This window comes from Tachypleus tridentatus, chromosome 13 (genome assembly GCF_004210375.1).
Source record: "Tachypleus tridentatus isolate NWPU-2018 chromosome 13, ASM421037v1, whole genome shotgun sequence".
Taxonomy (NCBI): Eukaryota; Metazoa; Arthropoda; class Merostomata; order Xiphosura; family Limulidae; genus Tachypleus; species Tachypleus tridentatus.
In genome coordinates, this window is record NC_134837.1 from 147,187,972 (window position 1) to 147,212,541 (window position 24,570).

Below are 24,570 nucleotides of genomic sequence, written 5' to 3' on the forward strand. Positions count from 1 at the left end.
TTTCTCAAGTTTGGTGTCGACAATATTTGTAAACGGATGAATAAGTGCGTTTGGAAAATGGATTAATCAATATTAGAATAAATGGTTTTCATTTTCTCGATAATTAACGCATTAAATAGTCCAACTCTGGGCATCACGTTAAAAAAATTGTCTCGAAGAAGTCTACGGTTTGAACGCTTTGAACACTTTCGCTTCGTTATCCGCGATTATTCAAATTAATAATAGTATAAACAAATGGAAACATGCAGGTTTCTAAAGCTGTAAAAAGTAATTGGCTATATATGACATTTATTCATCAAATCAGTAAACATATACAAATATTAATTATTCTTTGGTTGGATCAAACTAAGGCAGTTAGTTAATTAAAACAGGAACTGATCTATATCTATATCTATCTATATATATATATTACGGAATGTAGTACATAATCGATTGGATTACCTTATGATTGAGAAATAACTAGAAAAGCTTCAGCGAAAGACTTGTTAGTTTTGCTCATTTCAAAATATCCATAAACAACGTTGAAAATGACGGACTGACAAAGTCTATCAAACTCAATATTTCAAAATAATATTTACGAATACGACTAATTTCGAATGAGTCCCCAAAACAAAAGACAAACAAAAGATATCTACAATTTACACAAATGCAGAGAGATTAAATGAATCAAACTGCGAGTTTAAACCAATGTCGAACACAGTAGTGGCACATACTATTAACATTTTAACGTACCTCAGTTTATATCTTCAAAAAGGTTGAACGTGGGATATGAAGAAAAGCCAAACTTCTAGCCTGTTTTGAAATAAAATGAATAAAATAAGGCGCAATCACGTGATCACTGTATTATTTGACACTATCCCTCTAATCGTTTACAAACATCCGACTTGAGTAAACTTTCTAACATCCTCCAATCTAAACCGTCCTAAGATAGGATAGTGTCACGATTACTGTTGTAGTTCACTATTGTCAGTGTCTTCGCCAGTGTAAGAAGAAACTGAATCGTATAGTTAAGGGAGTGAAAACGCTACAGCCCTTGTAGTAAGAAGTATCGATGTGATCTGTGCAGCTTAAAATTCTATATCGCAAGTATAATCACATTTGATTGGGGGTTTGAAAGCTAAAATAAACGTGTATTGGAACTGATCATTTATTTATTTTTGTAATAAAAATATTTTATTTCTAAGATACCTTATAAGGTAAATGATTATGAATACGTTCATTTTTTCAGATATTCAAGCAAAGCGACTTTAGAGCTATCCGAGATATCCAGTCCTTTATTGAAACTGACACACTCAAGGGAACAGAGCTATTCAGCAGTCTCGCCGCCAATCCTTGAGCTAATCTTCTCTGACCGAATAGTTGGATTTGACCATCGCCCTCCCTTATAACGCACCCAGGGCTCCAAAAAGAGGATTTTCTTTCCTTGTGCAGTAATGGGACACGAAAGTTTAACCCGCAAATTCATAGTATGGTACATTAACCATTGGGCTATGTTCAACCCCTAAGTGTATGTAAAGGTATATAACACTAATGAATAGGAAACATAGAGCTTCTTTACAGTAATGGACTACTTTATTATTTGATGACACTTAAAAGTTTTATGTCGTCAGCAGGTCAACCGGACACTACTTACTTAAAATAACTTTACAGTTTTAGAATTATAATACCTCTTAGCTGTTTGGTCATTAAATTATGATAGCATGAAGTTTTTTGTAACATCATACTTTAATATATTTGACACTTGTTACTATTTGACACTCTTGTTACTATTTGACACTCTTGTTACTTTAATGTTTATAAATTGTGATTACTAAAGATAAATTTCCGAGATAGTAAGAAGCTTGTTTTCGAGGAGGTACATGTTCTTGAGGTGTGGACACAAGCTAATAGAGGAGCAAGAAGTCCTCTTCCGGACCAAAATTAATTGCTAACATTATGAGTTAGGTGAAGACAAGAAACCCACTTGAAGTAAAAATGTATTTTCAAGATGATTTGTATGGGTATTAAAACATTAAAATAAAGTACAGAACAACGTTTTGACTTTCTTAAGTCGTAACCTGAAGATGACCTAAGAAGGTCGACATGTTGTTCTGTACTTTATTTTAATTAATATTTTAATACCCATACCAGTCGTCTTGAGAATACAACAGAAAAAGTGGTCTGAACATCTTGAGCTTAATTGAGATGGTCTCTATTGAACTCTTAGTCATTTGTTGATTAGTCAAGAACTGTAAGGCGATGGAGTTTTAACTGTGACCAGGAAGAGATATAAGACGTGAATTAGCTATAATCAGGAAGAACAGCAAGCATCTTGCTGTAATATTATACATTCTTGAGGAAGTCAAAAGCATCCAAGGTTATCACGACATAATGATGATGCTACAAAGCCACTTCTTGCACATGAAATTCAAAAAATTCATATTCTTATTAATCTTAACTGCTAATCATGATCACTGACACCATATTTATTGTATGTGTGTCTTCAGACTTGAGAAAAACGACGAGACCCTCCCACAGGTACTGATAATGTCTAACTGTACTGAAGTAGAGACGCTAGCAACAGTCACCTTCCTGCACAGCCTTCTTAAAACGATGATGAAGTGAAGCAGTCTAATACATAAGTGTTGATGTTTATTTTAGATGGTTCTGCACCAAGAGTCTTTGAGCAACTTGATGAGGAACAACTCAATAAGTGGGACATGGTCATTAACCCTTTAGTAAATACATAGCCAAACTAAAATCATCGTGGCGTTATAATGTAACGGTCAATCCCACTATTTGTTGGTAAAATAGTCCAAGAATTGGCGGTGGGTGGTCTTACACTGCTAAATTTGGAACGGCTAGCACAGGTAGCCCTCGTGTAGCTTTTCGCGAAATTCAAAACACAAACAAGCAATACTGTCTCACTACAGAAACTATGGAGAACAGTAGAAGAAGCTAACTCATATGTGGAATAGAAACATTCACTGAGCAAAATGTTTAATGTCAGGGGTGGGTGCCACTGTTTTTATTAAAGTAATTTTATGTATACTTACACGAAAGGTATATAAAGAGAGCATTCACTTATGCTTGGTACAAAAGTCTTGCAGGAGAGGGATCAACTAACTGTTCCTACGAGATGTAGCATGTCCATCATATCTGGCTCAACGCTTCCCAGAAAAGGTTAACTCGTGGCCCGATTGGTTGTAACATTTAATCCTATATTGCTAACTAAGCTTCTGATCTTCAAGAGATTAGTCGGAATGGATTTTTAAATTCCACTTTGTGTTACGAAAATCTGGTTCTTTACAACTGGGTACCTAGATTTTGAAACCAAGACTCTTTTGTCATAGCCCGAATACCATAATTACTGCAAAATGAAACAATACTTTTTCCTTACCAACGTTGAGTATGATTAGCTTGTCAGAGAGCTAATCACTAGGAACAGCCATCAGTTTCCATCAAATCCGTAACTTAGCAAACAAGGCTTCAGAATTATTTGCTGAAACCAGCAAGTCACTAGCAGCCATAACACATGAGGAAGTAAGCAGCAGCCAGCTCAGGTATCTTCAGCTTCATCTAGGGACAAATTTTCATTAAAGATTATGGTTTCCTGTTGAAAGACATGATAATTAGACCAAATAAAATGTACAACATCTAACACAAAGCAGGACCACAAAATCCTTAACCTAAGAAGATTTTTCCTTACACTGGCTGGTTCGAATTTTGTACAAAGCTACACCCGGACATTCTATGCTATCCCTCCCTAATTTAGTAGTGAAAGCCTAGAGGGAAGGCATCTCGTCATCACTACCCACTACCAATTCTTGAGCACTCTTTTACCAACCAATCGTGAGACTGATCGTCACATTATAATGCCCTCACGGATGAAAGAGGAGTATGCTTATGGGACGGGGACTCGAACCCGTAACTCGCAGCCTAAGTACAGGTCCTAATTACCTGGTCTTGTCAGGCGTACTTACACTGAAAAGCTTTGGAAAGAGGAAGGGCACGCTAATCTGACTCATATAGCCAAACGCCAACTGAAGTATCTAACGTCACCATTTTATCCAATCTGCATTTACATTATGCTTAATTCTGTTTACCTTAAATTAATTTGGGTGGCAATGATATTCGGTTTTATTTCAGTGTGTCAAATTCTGACTACTTAATTTTGAGTTTTGGTTTATTTCTTTTTGATTATATGTTTTAGAAATGTATTTTATTATAAATATCTTAAGTCATAGTATATTGTATTTTGTTTTATACCCTTTTATATAAAACGTTTCTAAATTTAAAGCTATTCAGTTTGAGTTTAATCGGAATATTAATTTTTAATCTAATTCTGCTATCATTACTCCATGTTTCATTTTGTCTTATTCAAAGTGTATAATTCTGAGTTCGTTTGTTTTGGTAATTTTTACCGTATTATGTGCTATGTTTTATCAATATATACTTTCATTTTTATATACAGTTTCTTTTATCCAGTTACCTTTTCGGTTAGCTTTTTGGAGCACTTATATTTTAAAACGTTTCTCCCTTGTTTGAGTTATGTTTTGTTTGTGTTATGGCATCTTGTGTATGATCAAAGGAGGCTGAGGCTGTTTAACTACTTGATTCAACTTTTTAGCAACTAATGTTTATGTTTAGTGCCTAAAACGTTCCTGGAATAAGGAATAGAAAGAATGTAGCAATTAAAACTAATTTTTACCCTTTCGTATCCTTGAAAACAGTTTATTTTTACTGCGGTACATTAATGCATGTTTTTTTTCTTTTCAAATCTTTTGTGCTGGAATTATTCAATTGTAAACATATTTTACATAGCCATAAACTTGCACTTTGTTTGTTGGTTCCAATACTATAGTAAATGTTGCATATTTAACCATACTTTTGTATAACCCATCAGAATATGAGTCATATACCCATGTAAGGAGTGGTATGGAGGTTTGTATAAATTAATGTGAGCTAATCTCTCTTATGATGTACGTAATGAAATTATTTCTGATATAGGTCAACAGGAGTTGTAAGATATTACGTTAAAACTCTTGTCCAAGTTATTAGTAAGATACAGACACAAACCTCAATATCATTATTCTCTGAAGACTCGTTCTTCCCGAGTTCCACTAATCACCAGTTGTATATACACAAGTTATACAGGCGGCCAGTCTATAAATCCCTCAACATTTCTTAGGTTCTTTTTTTATTTTTCATTTCTTTTTATTTGTGTCTTTTCTCTGTTGTATGAGTTCATTGAATTTTTCGTATTACAGCTTCTATGAATCTACTGTTGTTTTTTGCAAAGTCCGGTACTTACCTGTTGAATACAGTTTTATCCGCTTATCCTACTGATAGCACATAACCTTTCATTTAGTGTATTATTAACCCAAATGTGAAGATTAAACAAATATTTAAACAAAACACACAAAGCACGCGATCTAGAATTTTCTCTTAGCTACTCCTTTTAGCTACCTAATAATATACTTATCTGTTTCTAAAGAAAGTTTTGTGTCAACGTAAGAGTTTGAGTTTATAGTACTTATCAAACAGCGCCAATGACTATTATCATGCATATGGTATTTTAGTAACACATATGCAATTGTAAAAAAAAAACCAAAAAAACATACATGCAAGTTATTAAGCAGGTATGGGGTTCTATCACAATAAACTGTAAACCTGGAATCTACTCTTTCAACCTGCGGAAAAAAAAAGTTAGTTGCCAGCTGAGCGAACAAATCTTGTAAGAAAAGGCTTAAGACGTTTTTTTAAAATAAAAATAATTGTCTTTTTACGTTTTAATTGAAATAATATAAAAATAATTTAATGTTCTGTTCACTGAAACTATAGTGAAATTGTAACTTCTCATTATAAATTGACTCTTATCAATAAAAGAATCTTCAACGAATGTTAAGTTCCTTATAAGAAACTACTAAGTGGGTACAACGCTTAATTGTTCTGTCATTAAATGGAACATTTTCTACAAATTAAGTAGCAATATTTTATATTTACAAGTAATAATAACATAACGATACATCTCTCTCAAACATACAACGTTACAAGTGTTACAACGTTACACTTATTAATAGCAAATAAAATGTACCTATTGTTTCCATATGCCATATCATCAGTGCTAGGTAATGCAATGGTATTTTAGTGTACATTAATGTACTCTTTTACCAACGAATAGTGGATTTGGCTGAAAGGGTAAGTTTGTTTGGTGTGATGGGGATTCGAACCCGCGACGCTTGGATTACGAGTCGAGTGCTTTAAGCACCTGGCTATGCCAAACCCCTACACTACTCCATAATTTTACAATATATCTCTGTTAATGTTTACAACTAAATTTGTCACAAATTTTACAAATATATTTATTTTTTGTGTAAAATGGAATTCACGCTAACACAAATATTCTTACAAAACGGGCTCACCAAAAATATTTAATTTTTTTAACATCTTTCTTTCACACTAGATAATGACAACGAAAAGGTGGGCCACCTTTTTGTTTCATGGGTTATTACTATAATAATTGTTACGTTACTTGACGTCCCCGTTCAATGAAGGGTGGCGTAACTTATCTTGGCTATTTCTTACACATCTCTTCTGTTTTTTTATTTGTCTTTATTATTTCGTTAGAATTGCGTGCTAATTTTAATTATTCAAAAGGTCGAGCTCTATCGAATAAAGTGCATATATCTCCCTCTAGTGATTCAAACGTGACCTCTTGGTTGAGAACTTCATTTTCCGCTTGGTTTACTAGCCTTCTGTTTCACCTTTTTACAACTTACACAGACTGAGCAATTAATCTATAAATATAAGCTTTCAGCAAAGATTTTCAGGTCTAGTGCATAATCACTGTCGTTGCGATTGGGGTTTTTCGTATTAGCAAGTTGGGAAAATGTTAAAACCATTGTAAATTTTCACACTAACAAAAGATCTTTGAAAAGTTCACCGTTCTGCTACTAACTAAGATGCTCATATGAAGCTGTTTTGATATTAATAATTCAACTTCATTTCACACAGACTAAAATATTTTATTTTAAATAGCTTAAAACAAAAACTGGCGACTGGAGCATACAGTTTTGCATATTATTTAATACTCTTAATATAAATATTAAATGTGATTTTTCGAATACAAACTCAAAGTATTCACCATGAAATAATTGAAATAACAAACGACCTTTACAGGAATATAAAGTACTACATTTTCACTACGAAATATTTAATTAGGTTCCATTTTTAAACAATACGAAATTTCGCCTTTTTTCTATATAATTTGTAGAAACGTTACTTTCTCAATTCTTTGCTGTCTCCTCATCGTATTGTTCAATAATTTCTTACTAAAGGGCTTGTCGATTAAATGTTCACCTCCGACGAAAATAATTACGTAAGTAATTAATTCGCTATTGAAAGGAAAGCGTACAGTGGCTTAATAATAAGCTTGAGGGCTTATAAAAAAAAATCTAGATTCCGATCCCTACGAGGGGCACAGCGTAAATAGCCCATTGTGTAGCTATATCCTTCAACAACCTGATGAGCTTGAGTTCAGCGTAAAGTTTTTATCAAAGTAGAAAAATACATTCCATGATTCCACAAACGAAATTTCGAATACCAGGGAAGCTTGCCAGTTTCACTTGTTAGTATGACCATATTTTGTGAAATAAGATTATGGTTTTAGATCAGAAGTGATATACACATATGTACATAAACTACTTCAAGCAACTACAATATATCGCCCATGATGGCATACTATAAGTACTGAAAAATATTTAACAAGGTACTTTCTAAAAAAAGTTGTTGTTAGTCATTGAACTCCCTGAAGGAAGTTTCTCCTAAAGAAACGAAAAATTAAAAGAAGAGAATTTGGAATCATTCTTATTCATACAGGAATTACTACGCCAAGATCAAATCAATAACCTTGGGTAAGGAGTGTTCAACATTTCTTAAACGTTTTGTATCTACAACAAACAGTTTGTCTTTTAAAACCATTAACATATATTATCGTGGAGTGCCTAATGTTTCGTTGTGAGGGCTTTCAGGCTTGAACAACAGTAATGACTTAACACTATGAAAAGGATATTTAAAGTATGATTAAATACATACATTCATTTACAAACACGTTTATAATTTGCCATTTTGTAAGATATAAATGTTTTATATATGAATTGATTTTAAACGATGTATCTTGCCAAATACAGAAAGAAACTTTATATCCAATTATCAGAATTATAATTATCTTAAATGGTCAATATATACAAAACAATATTCATAAAAGTTGAATACCTTCAGATATAAAGCAACCCATCATAACGTTGTTAAACTATTACTGTAATAATTCAAACAAAATATTTTCACACAAGTGAAGTATTTTGAGATTACAAGTGAAACAGTTTAAGAGTTTGCTGTTATTATTCCGTAAAACATCAGTGATCCTTCCGAGTACTTTTTTCCTTATCTTTGAATAATCAAATAAACTTGTACATATTATGCACATTTTATTAGTACATTTGCACTTATTCCATCACCACCAAAAAAATTAATTTTTGAGTCAAATGTTTGTAGTTACTTACAAAGAGTATTAAAAATAACATGACTGGGATTTTCTGCAGGTTACTTTGTTGATAGTCCTGGGTTCTAAAGTTAATTCATTTCCCTTTGTTTTCTAATACTATATGATAGAAGGTATAACATCGTCTTGAAAATTTTAAATCCCCAATTTCAACATGTCCTAATAAACTTAGCGTATGGATGTTTTCCGTCGAAAAGTACGTATATCTCTCAAAAGCAATCAATTTTCGGTGGCATCACACTACTAAATGAAAGCCAAACAATGTCAAAATTCAGTTTTGATAACTGCCAATTTTGTATCGCTGTGGTTGTTGACTTTCTAAGTTGTATATTGAAAATAATTTTGATATAACTTATTCTATATCCTATGGAATATTATAATGGATGAAATATCGAACACTACGAGGGGGCAAATAGTACTTCTTATTTGTGTTAGTTTTGTATTTCACATCTGGAAAAGGAGCGGCTCCAGATAAATACAAGATATTATCATTTGGATATATACTTAGATGACTGCTTAATTGTTCAACTTATTTAGTCAGTTTTCTCTGAAACAGTAACGGCAGTATTTTTAAACTTTGATAAACATAAAGTCAGTATAATTTCACACATGCATTTTATTATACATTCTCAAAACGGCAATTTAGAATTTGAAACCTGAGTGTGAAAAGACAGGAAACGTAAAATAAATTTGTTTTGAAATTGTAAGATACGAGTTGGTAGTCGTTCACATTTTGTTTATATCTCCAAAATGGTTGGAGCAAGAAACGGACAGGAGCTTGGAAGAATTTTGATAAAATTCAGTGTGAAAAAGTTGAGGTTAATCTTCTGTCTATTTCAACTTTTAATCTCGGAAACAGTAGTAGCAGGAAATTTTGGTAAGTTTTTACTTACTCTGAAGCAATTGCAGCACAGAAAATCGAAAATTCATTCAGAGAATGACATTAAAGCAGCGACAAATTGTCAAAATTTTACAAATTTGAAAACATGGCTAAAAATAAATTTATTTTACTTCATAATCCTAAACTGACAGTAATGGGAAATCTGAACTTGGCCATGGAATAACAAGAAGATAAACATGACTTGTTATACAGTTTCATGTATAAATTAAGATGACCAATATGCCAGATTTGTTTTCCCTTAAAATTCCAAAAAGATTACAACAGAAAATTAGACCATGAGAAGATACGGCACCATACATTGACGACATTTCGTAATAAAATATTTATGTGGAGGGATGTCCTCTCATACGTTTTGCTTTCTATCTCCGAAAATGCCACAACAGGAAACTTAAAAATCGGGCAGGAAATACTAACAATAGCTGGTGGAGAAACCCTAAGACGGTGAGATAGCATTCGCTTATTTTGGTGTTTACCTCCCGATTGGTTGCAGATGAAACTGAAACTCGGGCACAAAATAGTGGAAAATTATAAAGACATTTAAAAGTGGAGCAAGGTTACATCTGTAACTCCAGCACGAAATGTCTGAAAATCTTTTTAAAAATCCTTTGAAAAATATGAAAGCGGTGGGCACTTTCATGACAGAATCGAATAAATAAATAATAAAAAAGAAAGAAACAGAGGGGAAATGATGACAAAAATACGAACCTTATGCATATTTACCAATTGCATAATACTGGCTAAGATCTCTGTGAGGGAATTGTCCTTCCGAATAGCCACTCTTATATGTTTCAACAGAAAAGTACATGAACCTGGCTATGAATCAACTATTCATTGTGTCGCTATATACTCTGCAAAATAATGAGATGAATTTAAAAGATTTTAAGATGAAATTGTATTTACTTTACAAAAAGTACGTACACATTGAAATGGAAACTGTGTGTGATGCTGAAATGTGCAATGAACCAGATCCTAAAACCTTTCCTAAACCTTAAGAACGAATATTTCAAAGCTAACGTTTGTTTGTTTTTAGAACGACGCCATATAAGACTATCTGTTATGTCCACCTCGGTGAACCTACCACCAGATTTTAGCTTTGTAAGTCCATAAACTTAACGCTGTGCCATCGACGCCCATATAAAATTAATCGGAAACATAATCGATTTTCATGTTAGATACTCTGCAGATTTATTTATACCTTAAAGGGACGTTAACAAAATAATTCACATATGTCACTATTAAAAAGAATGAAGATGAAATTGATAACGTATTACATCATCAGTTGTAGAAAATAGATAAATACCATAGCGACTATAATACAGCTCATTTAGAGCTCAGTTGAACTTAATTTTCTTCCAGAGACACGTGAATTAAACAAGTATTACATTACAGTTATACAAATTCAACTTGGTTGAAATTTGTATTTTGGAGGAACAAAGTTAGTTAGTTATCACCATTAGATTCCATCAAGGAACATAGGGCCGCAATCGCTTGCGGATTCTTCAACAGGTATTTAAGTGAGTAGGTTGTTAGTAGTGTAAGATTAGAGGGAAGGCAGCTAGTCACCCACCGTCAATTCTTGGGCTACTCTTGTACCAACGAATAGTGGGACTGACCGTCACATTATAACGCCCCCACGGCTAGGAGGGCGAGCATGTTTAGCGCGACGCGGGCGCGAACCCGCGACCCTCGGATTACAAGTCGCACGCCTTACGCGCTTGGCCATGCCAGGCAGAAACAAAGTAATGTTGAGAATTAAACTGTTTTAAAATACAAGTAGAAGTGAAAACAGTTGAAAAAATTGTAATATGCAAATACATGGAAGAGTAAGCAAAAATCCACATAATATTTCTAAACAGAGAAAGAAAAACTAACATTTCACTGTTAATTTGTAACAATCACTTACTTATAATAGGCTTAATATGTTAACAAAAATCCAAACAATTTCGCTACTTTGTGGCCCACTATTTAGGGAAAAAAAAAAAGTCTGAGGGTAGTGATTATATGAAAGAATATCTGTAATACGTTTGAATAAGCCAAAGAAAACACATCAAGATTAGTCTGTAATAGGTATGAAACAAATAGATGAACTAATCTTTAAAAATGGTTTGTAATTAAAGAGATTCCTTCTATTTACCTTAATTGTGTGAATCGCTGAGAAACAGAACGTAAGTGACAGCAAGAATGATATAAAAATGGGAAACCCTAACAAAGTTCTTACCGTGGAAACTCTAACCTACAGTCCTTACTGAAGAAATTGTGGCGTAGAGCTTCTATTTTTGAAACCGTAGAACACTGTTAACAGTGGAAACTATTATGAAGTTCAAACTTATATTTGTTACTTTTCTGTTCGTTCACATTCTTTATACCACGTTTCTTTTTCTGTAAATGCTTGCGATTTAGACATATGCTCGAAGTGGTGGTTTTACTTGAGACATGAATAACATGAATGCAATCACCCACAAGTTTTTATTTCTTTGTGACATTCATAGTTTGGTTCGTAAAGTGGTATGTTAGTTCAAGCAACATTATTAGCGACGTTACTTTCAACTCCCTTTGTATCCATAAACTTTTCTTTAAGCAACCAACCAGATTAAATTTAATTTCCTTATAGGAAACTTCATTTTTAATACTATGCATGCTATTGTATTTACTCAGTAAAACATTCACAGAGTATTTTGTTATCTAAAATGTATGTAGTAAAAGTTTACACTGAATTACTCTTACGAGATATTTTTTTGGCAGGTAAGTTTCATTTCATAATTTTAGAGAAAACTTCATTAAACAACTTATATTAGTCCAGTTACATATGACACTACGAAATATTAACCATGTATTTACTGAATCAAATATAAATAACTTTTATTATTAGAATTATACTGCCAAGACAAAATAGTAAACAAACCATGTGACAGTCCTACCAGAGGTTCTTCAGAGATCTGGAGATTAGGAAGTAAAAAACACTTCCCAGCCGATTGTGAAAGGCCTTGCAGCTGTTTTAGCATGAATTAATTGTTTCTTCTATTTCAAAAGTATTCAAAAACAATTCAAACATTTTCATATTTCCAAAATTGTAATACATGTAAATACAAGTCACGATAGACGGTATGATGTATTAGCTGCTTTGACATGTTGAAGCTACTTGGTATTTTAATACAAGGAGCAATGTATGATTGATGCATTAACTAGAATTATATAATTCCAGGAGAGTTTGTGTGTGCGTGTTGTTTACAGCAAAGCCACCTCGGGCTATCTGCTGAGTCCACCAAGGGGAATCGAGTCCCTGATTTTAGCGTTGTAAATCCGTAGATTTATCGCTGAACCAGCGGGGGACCTAGGAGAGTTATTCCAACACTTAAAAGTATGCTCTTGGATCGAAAGAAAAAAATAACTTAAGGATTTGTTGACTTAGTCGTTGTCTGCAGCGGATTGGTTAAGATCTTATTGTCTATACAGCTAAAGTTCAGAACTTAGCAACATAACTCTGTTTTGTATAACTTGTTTAGAATATATCTCAATATTCCTGTTGAAGCATCTGTTTACCATTTACAGAATGTACAAGAGAAGAATAACTATCAATAAAAAATTCTTAATTATTTAATTATCATAACATAGAAGCTTTAAATTATACAATTTTTCGAATGTTTCCTGTTAAATCATTTACAAGTCAAACTAATTAATAGAGTTTATAAACAAGGTCTCAGTATAATAAAAAAATTGAATGAATAAATAAGGAAACGGAAGGGAGTTTCTAATTTAACAAAATTAAGAGCTAAGACCTAGAAGAAATTATAATAAAGCACTTTAATAACAAAGTTGACATACAAATGGCCTTTAGAAAATGGGCACCTAGTTACTCCTTGAAGGGGTGTATGGCTTGTCGATGAAGAAAAGGAATAATATAAAAGTTTATATGATTAATGAGACTTTATACTTTTCAAAATGAATATAATAACAAAGTATAAACTGGAGAAAATTAATTAAAAACTAATTTTTAAAAGAAAACTGGGCTTTCGTATATAAAAGGATAATGCCAATATCGTTAAAAATATATGAAACTAAAAACTCAGTAAATACAGTTTGTTTGTAGTTAAACAAAAATCTACACAATGGGTTCTGCTGTATCCACCACGGTTATTGAAACCCGGTTTATATATTTTTTAGCGTCGTAAGTCCGTGAAATCACAGATATACCAATAGGAACACACACGCACATACACAAAGAAAAATAAACATTGTTCTGTAAGTGCCAAAAGAAATGTGTGCCATAAACAACGGAAAGAAATTATTAGGAAAGGTTTGTTTTTGAAATTCGTGCGAAGCCACACAAGGGCTATCTTCGCTAGCCGTCCCTAATTTAGCAGTGTAAGGCTAGAGGGAAGGCAGCTAGTCATCACCACCTACCGCCAACTCTTGGGCTACTCTTTTACCAACGAATAGTGGGTATTGACCGTCACATTATAACGTCCCCACGACTGAAAGGGCAAGCATGTTTGGTGCGACGGAAATTCGAACACGCGAATTACGAGTCGAATGCCTTAATCACTTGTCCATGCCGGGCCATTAGGAAAAGCAAAATAATATAAAATCAATAGTAATGGCGTTTTAAAAACATACGTCACTAAAGGATGTTTTATTTTTGTTAAATTACCAAGAGCTTAGGATAATATATAAAATTAGAGGAATGTAACTGTAACTGTTCCAGATAATATTGTTGCTTTCCTCCTTCAAAGGAATATAAATTTAATTTAAAAGGAGATGAAATTAATGAAAAAACATCAAGTAAAATCTAAAATATTTACTTTCATGTCGGATAAAACGTTTTACATGCTTTAAGGAACACAATATGCAAAAAAATGTAAAAAATATGAATAATAAAACAGTAATAAAACATTATAGAGCGTGAAATACTGTTAAAATATAAAGTCCACTGAACAAAACAATTACGGTATTTGATGATCCTGCCATGTGATCTGAAATGCAGATAAATTACAAGGGGTTATAGTCACTAACAACAGAAAGATAAATTAGACACCAATGTTGCGTGCTTAAAATTACAAGGTTGATAAATTCCTGAATCATCCTCGATCAACCTTCTGAAAGAACAGTTTCCAAGACATCTTTAATGTCTGGGGTCACTTGACGGGATGTGACACGTCCACCAAGACAATCCTATATATATGTGATCAATAGGACTGAAGTCGGTAACTGGACAGGATACTCCTTTTAATTAGTCCTCTCTCCTTAAAGGAACGTAGCAACCAGTTTAACACATACAGTTCTATAAGGTGGCCTATGGCTTTAATTAATGATATGGTATTATTCTACATTATTTAGAGTTAAGCCTTTCTATCGAAGCTTACTCTTATTGCCCTATACTTCAACAGCTACTACATTTATTGTGTTCTTGTCAGAAAATATGGTAGAATTTTGCTCCATATTCTCTACAAATGAATATACACCTTTTATATTATTGTTGGATAGCGCACGACACGTCATTTCCCTGTCAGATCAGCCACTATACGATGGTGACTAGTCCTGACCGTCTGACTCTCTTGTGAATGCTGGTTGGTATGGCTCAGACGTTTAAAGGAAAACAAAAACTGCATTACCATTAGTTGAAAACGGTTCAACATCATACTATGACAGTTTGAAACATCTGAGAAACTTCCAGGTGTCACCTAAGGTTTAGTTATGGTTTGCGTACACTTTAAACTCTGTCTTCTCTGTGAAACATATATATATATTTTACAATATGAATCACAGATTATGCATTTTTGTTCCACAGCACATTGCTGTTCAATATATATATAAATTACATAATAATAAAGTGTGTTTTTAATTGACATTATCTGTAAGTGGTTTCTTGCCTTATCATGGATATAATATTACTAATTCCGGTTATCATTTAATTGTATTGTGCAATAAAATACCAGAAACTTCAGAATAAATAATCTTACTTAATTCCCCACAGTTGGTAGACACAAGTAGCAATAAACTCGTGTAAAATATTAACAATAAGATAAGAATTTTCGCAGGAAGCATTTAAGAGAAACATAATGCAACCTCGGCGTTACATAAAATAAGACAAAGCTATAAAGTTTACTTAAAAATATTATCATAAACGAAAAAAAAGTAAGTAATTTAATGGTATAGAAGCCACAGTCTACAGTACATTTGATATAAAAATTTGATTAAAATAAGGTATGAAAAAGTGTTGCACAAAATAGCTGTGGATAATGTAGTGCACATGGCCTAATACTCAGCATGCCTGGACAGTGAATCGAAGAGTTTGTGTCTCCTTAACACAAAAAAGTCCGTGAGTGGTCTAAGAGAATGACCAAATTTCACTATTCAGTAAAACAAGGAAAATAAAAATTGGCGGTAGGCGCTGTTGACTCTTTTCCCCCACTCTTGTCTACCAGTTCAAAATTAATGACAGCCATTGCGCGAAAACTCTGCAAGAAACAGTCAAAGCTATCAATGAAATATTAATTGAATAATAAAGAACTATGAAATAGTGAAGAATCTTTTCTTCACTTTTTACGTACTCTACGTCTATTATCCTCAGGTTGTTGTTTTTCCAGGAATCGAATATCACATTAAAACAAATGTTAATGTTTGTAACAGACATAACAGTGAAAACCTAATTGCATTGACAGACTTACTGAAATTCAACAACAGTTTTTTAATAAAACGAAACACATAAACTAATTGTACTTCACAGCAAAGGACATTAAAACTATTTCTAACTCGTAGAATGGACGGCAACTGCTTGTTGTGGAGACACAAGTGTAGAGGACGACGTTTCGAAAGGAAGACTTTCGAAACGTCGTCATTTACACTTGTCTCCACAACAGGCAGTTGCAGTCACTTCTACAAAGTTTCATCATGAATACTCTGCCTAAAGTTTAGCCCTAAACAATCTATCAAAGAATATTTCTAACTCTTTGTTTAAAAAACAAAGTTATAAATGCCACGGTAAACACACACACATTAAGAAGTAGAATACTATATACACCTACTGTCTGTCTGTAGATGTCATCAGTTCGTGTGTTTGCCAGTTATTAATTTTTTTCTGCTTTTGTCACCGCTTAAACACGAAATACCAACGAAATATTAACAAAACAATAGACCTGAAAATTGTTATAAAACTTATTTTTTCTCCGCATTCCTAATAATTTGTTGACTGAGTCTCGAAATCAGGTTCCCAAAAATATTTCACGTAATTTGTCTCTCAACGTTCAGCCTTCCTTTTGTTATTTGTACATCTCTTTATCAGTTGTCTATATGTATCTGTTTATCTATTTACCCAATATCCCAACTAACGTTACACTTTCTCCAATAAATATTATAGTAGTAGGTGTACTTGAATGGAGTACGAACGCGGATATACGCGAAATCTCACACAAGCAACAGTACTATTGACACGTAAACTCAGCGGAGTTACATTTTTTCTTAAACAGTGATACTTCTTTCTTTGGCTGTTTTTTTTTTTAAGTTAATGATGTGATGACCTTTTTTGCAACGAATGTGTTAAACGTGGAACAAAGGTGAAAGCAAAAAACATACCAAACCATTTATGTCTTCAGAGTTAAGTACAATTTTACATAAATTAGAAAAAAAAATTAATGTCACAAGTATATGTCACAAATAAGATCTGAACTGTGCGGCAGCGTTACCAAGAGTATGAGACGTGTCTCTGGGGGAAGAGGATATCTTGAGGGTTATGGGTGACTAAGGTGGATTTAACAGTGCAATAATACAAAATTGATCGTTTTAATACACTCATCAGTTAACTCGTCTTTCACTCATTAAAAAAAAAAAAAGATCGATAGGACGAAAGAAACCCTATTTCTAAGAGAAAAGCCATGGACGTCAAAAGTTTGGGAAACACTACTGTATAAAAGCCATGAAAATATTAGTCATTTACAAAATGCTTCTTTGGGGTTAGTTTTTGTTCCAAATTTCTTAAGATAAATGTTACGATTTTTTATTAAGGGTGATATCCAACAAGCAGTGCACACATCTGAATTATTGTGATGTGATTTAATAGCATGTAAATTGCTATCAGTAAAGTTTCAAAAAGTAAGCGTGAATATGCGGAATACAGTAAAAAAAAACTGTTGTAATTACAACTGGAAAATATGAGTACATTATTTTACTTTTGTATCGTACATCAAAGTTTTCTTCCCTTTACAATATAATCTTCAACGCGCCTTTTTTCTTTCATTTATTTCCGGACAACAGAAACTTGATATGCCAAGTATTGATAATTTTATCGTTACCAAGTTACGGAAGTAAGACTGGATCCGGGAAACATCTCTATTTTTTTTATTCCCAGTTGCCAAGCCATTATAACTTTTAAAAGTTGAGAAGTATGTTACCTGCACTGGATGGGCCTGTCTCTCGGCCTAAATTGCATAGCACGAACCTAAATACTACCTACTTAGTCCGGACACATTTTACTGACCAGTTTATTAATAACGTACTTAAACCTGGCACAATTTTCTGATTTTAGTCTATTAATTACTCGCTTAATTTTGATATTTTAACTTGTGTATCATCTACTTAGTCCAGACGTGTTGTTTTGGTTTTAACCTATGCATCACCTACTTAATACTGTCATATTGTCCTGGTTTAACCTCTTGTACCACCGACGTAATCCTTAGATATTTTCCTGGTTTTAACCTGTGTATCACCTGTTTGGTCCGGATATATTTTCCTTGTTTCTTTTTGACAATTTAAAATTTGCATTTAGGACACCTATATACAGACAACTTTACCAAAAAATATAATCACAAATAACCTCCAATCGAAAAAGAAAATAATCCAATAACAAATATGTGATTTCTCGTTTTCTGCAAACCACTAATGAGTAACTTATTAAATGAAATTTATCACAATTTTTAAGATTGTCATTGGAGTTTTTTTTCTGAATATTAGTTAGAAATCATAGTGGTAGTTACACTTCAACAAAAGTTTGAGAGTAAAAAGTATAGGATAAAAAGAGCTATAATTAATGAACACACTTGATATTACATAGAATTTATTATGGTTTTCTAAAATTCCTGTTTTACATTGAACAATACTAAATACGTTTAAAACTTTATGACAAAAAAAAGATGATATTTATGTTTTTATATTGTACACACGGAATTTAATACAAAATAGTTTTTTTTTTTTTAAATGTACGAGCCAAAACATACAGTGTCAAATACACAAGTTGCAAGAGCGTCGAATACTGTTGGAAAGTTCAGGGCGTTGCCAGGTTGAATAACGGGAACCAGGGCACGGTACAGAGAGACGGAGAATGACGGCTAGGCTGTGATACCGCGTTTTTGAGATTCGTTGAGTCAATAAAACGTTTAAAATAGTTCTTCTCTTGTGTCAACGTACAAACAAAGTGTGAGTGAAGTTAAATGCCACTTATATATGCTTACAACTTATTAAAATGATTGTACTTACCTTAATTATTACAGCAAAACAACAGCAGACAGAAATGATAAGCTTTCAACACAAGTTTCCGCCATGTTCTGAGACAAACAGCAGCTGGTAGAACCAAACTTGTGCTGATGATGAGGCGTAAAACTAATGCGCATGACTGTGAGTAGGAGGCCGACAGGAAAAAAATTCCTTTGCACAAGTGACATCGTCCTGTGTGATGGAGGCGACAAACCTTTTTTATAACATTTAAGCGACTGTCTCTCAGGAGTCTAGTATGAAAACTGACTCGCAAATAAATTAAACTCACCCATAAAACTGTGAAAAATAAAATTACTCTAAATAAATTCCTCCTTTACCTGAACACTAGCTTAATAGTAATGGGCTACCCTAAGGTATATTGGCTGAGGTACACTAACTTTTTAAACGATTTTTACACATGTTCCAGTTAACCGATTACGTTCCATTAAAATCCGAGCATTGGAAGATTATTTTAGAATTCTAGTCGTTGTTAATTTACTGTAATACGTAGTAGTATACAAAGCATATTAGTACATGTATATCAGGTGTATTTTTGAATCTCATTTGTCGATGACATGGCGTTATTTGCTATGAGGCGAGAGAGACAGTTGAATCCCCAAACTTTCACGATATAATATAATCACAGTAAGATAACGAAAGTATTCTTCACAAGTGAAAAAATAAAGACAGCTGTTAAATACCATGTCTTTCTGATTTAATCCGGAAATGTAGGTAGCTGTTTTGTGATGTAATCGTGCATTCCTAGAGTCAGATTTGTATCGGTTTTATAACACCACACTTTATTAAACATTTGATAGCATTTGTTCAAAGTGTTATTAGTTGAATGAATTATCAATTTGTTTTTCAAAGTTTTTCAATGAAACACCGGTGGGTGAGAATTCCAAAGGAAGTACAAGAAAACTGCTAAGATGCTTTTATTTTCATTTCATTTATATTTATTGTCAAGTCGAAAGTGTCCGTCTGACAATAAGTTTCCACACTTAGTAATAACTCATTGTTTATTGGGTTTATTTTTGTAATATCCAAACGTTACTCAAACTATGCCCATTGTAACGTATTATAAAGCAAGATAAATGTTAATATAAAATATCTTTCCATACAGATTTTCTTATCTTAATAAAATGCCACAGTTATGAATAATAATTATGTTCACTTTACATTAAAATATTGCAAATTTCTTAAAAAGGGCATCGCTGTTGTTTTTTTTCTTGAGATAGGAATGTGATATATAAATCGAGCCTAGCATAGCCTGGTGGTTATGGCACTCGAGATTTATGGGTCAAGAAATCGTCGCACTTTCAACGATGGTGGCAATATATTGTGACAGTCAATTAGGCTCTTCGTTTATAGAATGGCCAAAGAGTTAGCGGAAGGTGGTGTTGACTGACTGCCTTCTCTCTAGTTTATCACTTCAAAGTTAAGAACGACAGGGCAGATAGCCTTCAAAAACGAAATTCAAAAACATGCAAACTCAGTGAACAGTATACTAAAGCAAAACTATACAGCAATCTTTATCAAGGTTTTAAAATTATCAAACGAGGGCGCCACATAGTCGAATTTCTTAAAGAATCTTACATAATTTAAGTGATTTGATCAACATAGAATTATAAAATCTGATATAAAGTGATGTGAAAAAGTATGTTTTAATGGTTTTCCATTTTAGAAATTCTGAAAGGGCTCTGTTACCCTCAAACCTTACAACTTACGCAAGATAAAACAAAGCCACATCGTCGTCGAGGTATCTGCTGTGTCTAACAAAAAAATTAGAAGGTGAAACTGAATATGCGATTGACCAAATACACAACATTCTATATAGTTTTGTGCTATGGAAATGAAAAAAAAGTTAAACAGAAAAAAATAGTCTGTTTAAGACCGCTACAGTATAAATTTCTACAAAATATTATAACATATTTGATAGTTTATTTATTTTTTAAAACAAGTACAAACGACAAAGTATTTATTCCAACTACTAGAAGTAATATTTGGATTTTATTATTTAGGACAGTTTTTGCTGTTTCGAAACCAAATAAATCATTACATCAGTGTTGAAGACTTGAAAAATAACTTACGGTTTCTACGTGTATTTTGTTTTTGTTTTTGTTTTTTACTTATATCAGCATTAGAGAAAGACTGGAAAAATGCCGGACCTTTTGAAGCTATAATTTATCATTCATCTGTTCGTAATCATTTTGTCATCTTTAGAGCGGTGTTTGATAGTTTAAAATAATGCATCCAGTGTCTTATGAACAAAGGGTTACAATATCATGAGTATTAGTTTAATTAAATTTCACTACTTTTTATAAGTTTACGATTCTTTTTCATCAAACTGTTATAGCTATGCCAATTGAGATTAATCAAATCAACATTAAAAAACTGTTCGGAATGGAAATTTCCCCTCCAAATAATTGATTAGGTATATATTTTTTTGTTTTATCCATATGGTTCTTACCGGCCTATTGTTCAGATTTGTGTTTTCCAGTGTAATACAATAATTTTTTATTCACTTCTGCCTTGTTTTGACTAGAAGACGGTATGATTGGCTCCTTCTAGGTATTGTCTGTTGCTGATGTAAGTTTAAATTAAGACGTTGAACACGGTTCTCTCTGAATTTATACTGAACAAAACTGTAATACAAGTTTGTAATTTATGAATCACATAAAACAAATACATTTCTAAAACTAATTTTCAATGTTCTAAGATTTCAGTAATATTCCATTTATTGTTCTTTATTATAAAAATTGTTTTAAATGCAACTGTGCATAACGATTCGTAGGCAGATGAAAGTGTGTACTACATGTGTACAGAGCTGTATCCCCTTGTGGGTTATTTCTGTTTTGATTCACAAAACTTCAGATTGTAAATTTCTGCAATATCTATATTTTTATTAATATTAATAAGTTCATTATACAGTTGACAGTAATCATTTAGTAAAATCAGTCCATTATGATAGTTGTGTAGTAATAAGAAGGAGCCCTTTAAATATGCACGGTGTATTATGAAGCATACATAAACGTAAATAAATAAATATATTCTTAAGATTCAAGTATAAAAATCAGTAAATTTGAATAATATAGAAGATGAAGCGTATATTCTTGGTGAATATATGACGCAGACTAGAGGGAAGGCAGCTAGTCATCACCACCCACCGCCAACTCTTGGGCTACTCTTTTTATCAACGAATAGTGGGATTGGCCATCACTATATAATGCCCCTACGGCTGAGAAGGCGAGCATGTTTGGTGCGACGAGGATGCGTACCCCCGACCCTCAGATTAGGAGTGGAACGCCCTAACCCACCTGGACATGCAGGGCCAAGAATGCAAATAGGTACACATGTTAAAGTAAGATGTGTGACAAAACATGCCAGTTGAGATAGATGCTGTAATTGTACTAAAGGATCAACGCGGGTTTACGGTCAGAATAATATATAATAACGTTTTAACCATATTTGCTACATAGATGCAACTGAAAATAAAAATATTTAGCAATATTCCCTGGAGTAAAAAGAATTGATATAAAGATATGTGTAATTATATTTTTCGCTCTTAAAGGCTTAGTATGTGGCGAAATGTCTCACGCGATCGTCACAGATATGTCAAAATATCTGAAGCTTGAGACTCTTTCGAAACTTTAACTTTTAAGAAATAAGATCTATAAATTACACGTTTCACTTAAACGCTCTATTTAATTGTTTAAACATCCGTTAACAAAATATATGGAATATTCGAATGTATAAATGACATTCTCTCCCTAATATATATAAATTTTATAATATAACCTCAGACTTATAATTCATGTTATAAATTTATCATCTACCTTTTACCTTGACAAGAAAGAGACTTTTTATAGAAATGTAAGTACAATTCATTATGAAAACATATGTTTAAAGGAGAGTATAATCATTGTAGATATTTTTGTTGGATGTTACTTGTGTACTTTTTCACGAACTTGAAACTCAATTTTCTAAATACAGTAATATAATTATAAAGACATTTCATCATATTAAAAAAAATCTGTATTAAAATATGTATTGAAGTTTGTTTTTGAATTTCGCACAAAGCTACTCGAGGGCTATCTGCGCTAGCCGTCCCTAATTTAGCAGTGTAAGACTAGAGGGAAGGCACCTAGTCATCACCACCCACCGCCAACTCTTGGGCTACTCTTTTACCAACGAATAGTGGGATTGACCGTCACATTATAACGCCCCCACGGCTGAAAGGGCGAGCATGGTTGATGCGACCGGGATTCGAACGCCTTAACACGCTTGGCCATGCCGGGTCTGAATTGAAGTTAATGTGACATTTAGTTGTTTTGTTATTTTGCCAAATATTGTATTGACAAATGAAATCCTCACTCTTTTTTCACAATCACAACCTCTATGTAGAATTTATTTGTCACAAATGTTATCTTACCTTTATATGAAATAGAAATTTGCTTCCGTTCTTGAAGTAAAAGAAAATAGTGTAATTTATTGGAAAGTAATATCGTTTAATAAATTTCACAAATTCAGGCATTAAAAAACTTCTCCAACTTTCTACCTGCCTGATCAATGTAGAGTAAATTAAATCCTATTTTAGGGATTTGGAAACAATGTTTGAAGAAGTAATTACTTATCCCGGATGCCTGTCACAAATGGAGAGAATTAAAAGGGGAAAAAATAACGCTATTGTTTACAAAGAATAAATCTGTTTGATATTTTTCATACAGGATAACTTACAAGCAGAAACTAGTTTCTGACTATTCAAACTTCCAATTTGCTGCAATTTATTTTATTTATTAATATTTTTTTAAGTCCGTTACTAACTTGATTGGAACATTTTTTTTATTTATTTGCTCTATGTTTCCTGTTGACTCAGAATAACCTGGGAAATAGCAATCAATATTTTCTAAGTTTTTAAACCGGTATTCAATTGAAATTTGCAATGTTTTCAAGATGTCTACAAAAGATATTTTTATATTTCAGTTATATCTTTTCTCAAACTATCTAGATCAATTTTATAAAACCATATAAATGTCCACATACTTTCTGTTTACTTTATTATTTATCAACTTCAACGCCCTATTCAACTGTTCCTTTATCTTTCACATATTCACACTGGTCCCCCTGCTGGTACAGCGGTAATTCTATGGAAGTACGACGCTAAAATCAGGGTTTCGAGGTTTCGATTCCCCTCGGTGGACTCAGCAAATAGCCCGATATGGCATTTTTATAAGAAAACATACACACATTCACACCAAATTACTCAAGAGCTATCTGCGCTACCTAATTTAGAGCTGAAATACTAGACATTTTGATTGTTTATTAATTGGGCTCGGCATGGCCAAGCGTGTTAAGGCGTTCGACTCGTAATCTGAGGGTCGCGTGTTCAAATCCTCAGTACACCAAACATGTTCGCCCTTTCAGCCGTGGAGGCGTTATAATGTTACGGTTAATCCCATTGTTCGTTGGTAAAAAGAATAGCCCAAGAGTTGGCGGTGGGTAGTGATAACTAGCTGCCTTCCCTCTAGTCTTACACTGCTAAATTAGGGGCGACTAGCGTAGATAGACCTCGAGTAACTTTGCGCGAAATTCAAAAAACAAACTTGTTTATTAATTTTCGCTTAAAGGTACTATCTATGCTAACCGCCTCTAATTTTGATCTGCT

The 24,570-nt window shown here is 33.0% G+C and overlaps 1 protein-coding gene across 6 annotated transcripts in view; it reads right to left on the bottom strand.

Moving 5' to 3' along the window:
- The window catches only part of mbl (splicing regulator muscleblind), a 200,114-nt gene extending 181,097 nt beyond the window's left edge, over positions 1–19,017 (bottom strand). For 2 of the 6 annotated variants that reach the window (XM_076480206.1, XM_076480201.1), the window contains exon 1: positions 18,909–19,017. The gene's annotated coding sequence lies outside the window, so the exon portion shown is untranslated. Of the gene's footprint in view, positions 1–3,379; positions 3,559–18,908 lie in introns of all 6 variants that reach the window. The other 4 variants (XM_076480202.1, XM_076480207.1, XM_076480208.1 and 1 more) reach the window with 4 other exon arrangements.
- Between the last annotated feature and the right edge of the window lie 5,553 nt (positions 19,018–24,570).